Below are 7,428 nucleotides of genomic sequence, written 5' to 3'. Positions count from 1 at the left end.
AAGGGAGTAGTCTCTGGCTATACAGTCTCTGCAACACAGTAGTTGTTTTATAAACACATGTTTTTTGCTTAATTAATTAGGAGAAACGAGGCAGAAATGGAAGGATATAACCCCTAATTTGCTACCTAGAGACCTCAGGGAACTTCTCACATCTTTGAATGAGATCCAGGACTCTCTCTTGGTTGAGGAAAGTGACCTCACTCCCAAGGGGAAAAAGCCCCTTCATTCCGTATTATCTGGCATATATTCTCTCTGTATACTTTCTCTGATTTCTGTTTGCTATGGACTTGGATAAATGGATTTATTTGCTACCTGCTATATGTATTCATTGTAAAACTAGTATTTGGTGGGAAAGGAATCAGGTCTTGGATATAATGCTTAGAGTCCAGCCCTTACCCCAATTAATGAAGTCATGATCAGAAGTTAGCTTGAATCCAAAAATCACATCCTCTACACTAATAATATTTAAGGGAGCAGATAGTTGTAATTCTAGCCTGGTACTCCATGTCTCTAAGGGGAGCAGAACGGTCAAGTGTCTGGCCTGAACCTGCTGCCTCCCCTCCCTGGTGGGGAATTAAAATCTCCCTTGGTATGGGGTGGAAAGGTGGCTAGAGCTATCTATTCTGCCTCCCTTTGAGCCACACAACACCCTCATGCTATATATGGAGAACAGCCCTCGATATACAGAATTCTGGATTATGTGAATGTCTCAGTTATAAGGGATGTTGTGATCAAGGGGATGATCATTCCTAAAGATGACTATGTAGTGGCAGGGATGCAGATCATGGGAGCCAAGAAGGTTGATAAACTAGATTGTTAAAACATTCGAGGAGTCACTAAAGTGTCCATTTAAGCCTCTGAAGTATGAGGACAAGCATTAAGATGGAGAGAAACACTGTGAACTTGAGAAAGGAAAAAAAATATTAACCTGGAGAGTGATAAGTGATCTGAAGATAATGATTTAGATGTAGAAAATAAGGGGTATGCTGGTAAATGTTTAGCTCCCCCCAAAACGTAACCCCAAAACACTTTTAAATTCAATCTGTATTATTAACATCTTCATTATCACTGTCTTAAGACTAATCACAAAACAACAGATCAAGCCCAATTAAAATTTCTGAGGTGTAAATGCTCATCCTAAAAACTTGGGCATACAAATTCTGTGGGTGATGAGGTGACAATGAATAACAAAAACATGTCTACCCCTCCTGCTCCTAGACCAGTGTGCTAAGAAGGCATGTAAGGAGACTTTGCCCAAGAAAGCAGATTTCTCTTCTGAATTGATCCAGACAGACTAGTGGTAGGTAGTTGATACAAGTGTATTTTCTGTATAAAGACACCAAAACTTACTCATAATTATCTAAGTCACAATAATAATAGCAATACACATGTCTATAACATTTTCTAGTTTAAAAAGTGCTTTCCTGATAATTACTAGTTATAGGTCCTGGATTCAAATCCTTCCTGGGATACTTCTTGTGAAATGATACTTATAGGACCTGGATTCAAATCTTTCCTAGGATACTTTTCTTATGAAATGACGTCGGACATGTGATCTACCCCCCCTAAGTTTCATTGCTGTAAAATGAAGAGATTAGCTTAAAAATGGCCTCTGAGATCCTTTCCAGCCGGATGTTTATTCCGGGATAATTTTACCGAGGGGCACCCGCAGTTTAGGGCTCACTTCAATACACCCCCCTCCCATCTCACTATTTTCTCATTTATTATTTCCTTTTATATTCATCGTTCCTAAAAAAAGGAAACTGTGGAAGAAGTTAGGGCTTCTTGTTTCAGATCGGGTAACAGAGTCACAGAGATACGACACTATTGACTCAAGATTCACACAAAACAATAATGGGGCGTCTTGAGAATCAGACACTTTCCAGGGGAAGACATGAAGAGTTCTGATTGGTTCCAGCAGGTGGTGCTCTGCTCCTGCTTGTCTCTGAGTCTCCAGTTTGTCCGGGTTTCTTGGGATGGCTGTATTGGGAAGCTGCTATTGCCTCCCCGCATTGTCCCCCAGAATGTCCAGCCTTAGAAGGCAGTTGCTAGATCTCATTGGGTGATGAGATCCATAGTTTCATAATGTCAAAAATTTTCTGATCTTATTTTTAACAATGAGGTGATTCAAGGCAATTCCAATAGACTTAGGATGGAGAGAGCCATCTGCACCCAGAGAGAAACATGTGGATCAAAGCATAGTATCTTCACTTTTTTTTGTTGTTGTTTGCTTGTTTTTTTCCCTGTTGATCTGATTTTTTTTGCACAGAATGACGGATATGGAAATATGTTTAGAAGAATTGCACATGTTTAATCTATATTGGATTGCTTGTTGTGTAGGAGAGAGACAGGGAAGGGAGGAAGAAAAATTTGGAACACACGGTTTTGCAAAGGTGAATGTTGAAAACTATCTTTGCATATATCTAGAAAAATAAAAGGTTATTATAAAGGTTTTTTTTTTTAAAAAACATCCGAGGTTATCTGCAAACTTTAAGAATTTGGTTTTTCATTTTGTGGGTATCCCTTCCACTGGAGCAGATCTCAGCTTCTCTATATAACTTAGAAGATGGTCTCTAAGAGCTGTCATGATCAAAAATGCCATTGCTCTGGGGAGGTCAGACCCTGGGGACAAATCTCCCCTTGCATCCAGGCTCATGTTCTTTTTTCTTTTTTTTCCTGGTTATACATGTACATTCATTTTTTAAGAACATATTTCTTGATCAATTCTGATGGACCTGGCCCTCTTCAACAATGAGATGAACCAAATCAGTTCCAATAGAGCAGTAATGAATTGAACCAGCTACACCCAGCGAAAAAGCTCTGGGAGATGACTATGAACCACTACATAGAATTCCCGATCCCTCTATTTTTGTCCACCTGCATTTTTGATTTCCTTCACAGGCTAATTGTACACTATTTCAAATTCCAATTCTTTTTGTACAGTAAAATAACTTTTTGGACATGTATACTTATTTTGTATTTAACTTATACTTCAACATATTTAATATGTATTGGTCAACCTGCCATCTGGGGGAGAGGATGGGGGGAAGGAGGGGAAAAATTGGAACAAAAGGTTTGGCAATTGTCAATGCTGGAAAATTGCCCATGCATATATCTTGTAAATAAAAAGCTATAAAAATGTATTTCTTTATGAATCATGTTGGGAGAGAAAAATCAGAACAAAAGGGAAAAACCACGAGAAGAAAAATGTAAACATAGCATGCATTGATTTACATTCAGTGTCCAGATTTCTCTCTCTGGATGCAGATGACTTTTTCCATCCAAATTTATCGAAGTTGCCTTGGGTCACTGAATCACTGAGAGAACCAAATCTTTTGTAGTTCATCAACACACAATCTTGCTGTTACTGTGTACAATGTTTTCCTGGTTCTACTTGTTTCCCTCAGCATCAGTTTATTACATCTCTCCAGGTCTTTCTACAATCAGCTTATTCATCATTGTTTATAGAACAATAACATTCCATTATCTTCATATACCATAACTTGTTCAGCCATTCCCTGTAATGGGCCAGTATTCTGTACTTGAAACAAAGATCTTCCAAGGTGTTAACTCAGTAGAATTGATGAGACAGTGGTTATCTAGTTTAGCATGGTGATTAATAGTTCTCTAGTTCAGAATGATTGATTTAATCTTACAACAAATAATGGTTCCCTAGTGATATAATGATTACTCAGGTTAAGAGATCAGAGTCAGACCTAGAGAGGACTTGGAGACAGACTGGGAGAAGAGAGAGGACTGCAGCTGTAGCTGGCTGGCCTGTCCTCCTGCTTCCCCCACTGAGACCAAGTCCTATCTGAAGGGCCTCCAGAAAGCTAACAGGAACACTACAATTCCCCAACTGATGGGCATCTACTCAGTTTCCAGTTTCTTGTCACCATAAAAAGAGCTGCTACAAATATTTTTACACATGTGGGTCCTTTTTCTTTTTTTTATGATTTCTTTGGGATACAGACTCAGTAGGGACACTGCTGGTTCAGGATGTATGAAGAATTTTATACAGGCTCTTATTCAAAGTATTTCCAGCTCTGTAAGATCTCCAGGGCAAAGGAAATATCCTTTGAAAGTTAAGGCAGTACATTCAGGGAAGGGGGGGGGGAGATAGAAACACAAGGGTTTTCAAGGATCAGTGTTGAAAAATTATCCTTGCATATGTTTTGAAAATAAAAAAACTTCCATAAAAATATAAAAGAGTTAAGGCAATACCTCTCCCCTCTTTGAGAAGTTAGAAGACTGTGAGTGTGAAATACACCACATACTATCAGAGAGTAGAGGCACTGATTGGTTTCTTTAAGCTTTTTCTTCCCCCTTTTTTCTGTCATTGTTCAGTCATGTCTGATTCTTCATGAATGCTTTTGGGAATTTCTTGCAATGATACTAGAGTGTTTGAGGAAACTGAGGCAGATAGCATTGAATGACTTGTCCAAGGTCATCCCGATAAAAAAAAGTATCTGAAGTTACATTTGAACTTGGGTCTTCCTGACTTGAAATACTGTACCTTATCTGCTGCACCTGGTAACCTCAATAAAAATAAGAATTTTAAAAATAGAATACCCTTCAAAAATTCATGGTCACCTTTGTTCCAAGAGGAGACTTTAGCGAAGGATTTGGTGAAAGTTCCTATTCTGACTCCCACATTTTACAAATGAAGAAACTGAGATTTTGGGAGCTGCTCAAGGTCATGAGGGTTTATTGTAGGTGCATACAGGTGGTCATTTTGGAGGATAGGTAAACATGCAGAGAATCAATCATCAAACATTTATTAAGCACCTACTTTGTGTCTCATGGGGCATCTAGGTGGGGCAGTGCATAGAGCAACTGATCTGAATTCAAATTTGACTCCAATCTTTCCCTTAAGTCCTGTTTGTCTCAGTTCCTCATCTGTAAAATGAAGAAGAAAATGGCAGCACTCCAGTATCTTTGCCAAGAAAATTCCTTGGACAATTATGTACATGAGGCCACATTGGTCAGACTGACTGAAAAACAACGTGTCAGGCATTGTGCTAAGTTCTGGGGATACAAAGAGGCAAGAATCAGCTCATGCTCTAAAGGAGCACAGTCTAATGGGAGAGACATGTGAATTAATATACACAAAGGTATACAAGAGAAAAATAGGAAATAACTAAAAGGAAAGGGGAGTTAAGAAAGGCTTCCTGGTGAAGGGAGTTTTTTAGTTGGGATTTTAAAGAAACCAGGAAGGTCTAGTGGGAGAGAAGTAGGTGGGAGTGGTCCAGGAAATGTCCATTTGTTTGGGAAGCTGTTGAAAGGTCTGAGGCGGTGAAGCAATGATTGGACTGGGTAAAGATGGTGCCAGGGAGAGATTTCTCTTGACAATTTTCCAATCTTTTACATTTATTGCTGCCCTGGATCCTGGATCCTGGATTAAGATTATTACCTTCATATTCTAAAAGAGAAAACTAGCCTCAGAGAAAATAAATCACTTGAGCAAGCTGCCAATTTCTAAATTACAGGGACAGGATTCATCTTGATCTCCAGAGCTCTTGCCACCAACAACCCTGCCCTCGAGACTTTCCCTTGCCCTCTCTAAAGGATTTTCAGCTCAAAGACACATGTAATTTCTGTGATAACCAGATATAATTGGTTGTTGTCCTTTGTTCTCAAAGAGAACCAAATGACATCCCTATGTTAGAGCCAAGTTACAGCGTCCAACTGCGGTTGATCAGACCAATATGAGCTCAGAACGCTCTGCTGCAAGTGAGACACAAATAGTCCCTATGAACATTTGGGGTGGAATCTCTAACTTTGGGATCTTGTGTTTCTTCTGAGCTAATTCACTTCTGCTTTGCTCATAGAGGACAGCCCCTTTTCTGATGAGGGCCCGCCATGCTGGGCAGCCCTGTGCCAGTATTTCCCGTCTCATACAGTCAATTCTCAAGTTCTTAAGACTTTGAGGGTTTCCTTGTATCACTTTTTCTGACCATCTTGTGAGCACTTACCCTGTGTGAGTTCTCCATAAAATAGTCTTTTGGGCAAGCTTATTTGGCATTCCAACAATGTGGCCAGTTGTGCTCTTTGCAGAAGAATTGAAATGACAAGTGCATTAAGGAAACTGGAAGGGCCTTGAATGTCAGAGCTGGAGGACCTTAGAACATGGAATGTCAGAGCTGAAATAGACCTTAGAACATGGAATTTCAGAGATGGAGGGGCCTTATCTGGACAAAACTCTCACTTCCACTAGAACACCTCCAGTGACAGGGACTTCACTACTTGTTCTACTTTCCACCTACTATTATCTCACCCCTTTTCTCCCTAATTGATCACCATTTTCCTCTCTGAAACTTAACCACCCAGAACTCTCCCTAGATAGCTATGTGATGTGATGGCAGACATTCCAGCTCCGTGAGGAACGAACACTCCATTTGAGCTTGAACTTGAGCCCAACTGCATGAACAGGTCAGCACAGGTTCTAGATGAGGGAAGCCTTCAAGCATGGACCTGTAGAGATATAGAAGCCAAGACTACAGCATAACCTCTAGAGGTCTGTCTCCTTCTCATTTGCCATCTGTGGAATAAGCAGGATGTCTTTAAGGTCCTTCTAAACTCTAGCATTCTTTTCCGAGGGCCCTCTCACCTTTGACATTCTGTGTTCCAAGGCCTGCCTAACTGACATTGTGTCCCAAGAGCCCTATAGTTCTAAGGTCCTTCCAGCTCTGACATTTTATGTTCCAAGGTTCCTTCCAACTCTGACTTTCAATGTTCTAAGCCTCCACCTTTGACATTCTGTGTTTTAAGGTCTATCTCATCTCTGACTTTCAAGGCCCTCCCAGCTCTAACATTCTATGGATCTCATAATGTAAAGGAAAATAACAATGAAATATTTCAGGTCTCTAATCACCTCATTATTGACTGTGACTTCAAAGAACTGCCTGCAGGGGACCATGCTCCCCTCCTCTTGGCACAGAGGTGGTTGACCATAAGTGTGAAATGAGTTTACATTGTCAGGGGCGATAAGTTGTTTTTCTTGATTGGGAAGATTCCAGGGGATGAAAGACAAGGTAAAAGGGTAGATGGGGAGTCACTGGGAAGTAACTGATAGAGAAAGGAGTAAAACATTTAAAAAAGAAAAAAATTATCCTAGCAATTTTTCAGGTGAATAAATAAATAATATTAATAATATTATTAATTATTATACTTATTATAATAAAATAATAAGAAGACCAGGACTACAGAATTAGTCCTTCTCATTCTCTACTACTCATTAGTAGAGTAGTAGAGACTACATTCTCATTAAATATGGAGAGCAGGGATAATTCCCAATTTATCAGTGATTTCACGTACTGAATTCAATGTTTGCATTTGTCACAGTCTGACCCCAAGTGTCTATTCATAAAGTATAAGCTTCTAGCGGAAAAGATAAAGGAGTTTCTAGGAGATATCTTCATACTCTAG

Source organism: Sarcophilus harrisii, chromosome 3, assembly GCF_902635505.1.
Source record: "Sarcophilus harrisii chromosome 3, mSarHar1.11, whole genome shotgun sequence".
Lineage (NCBI taxonomy): Eukaryota > Metazoa > Chordata > Mammalia > Dasyuromorphia > Dasyuridae > Sarcophilus > Sarcophilus harrisii.
Note: the sequence above shows the minus strand (reverse complement) of the source record.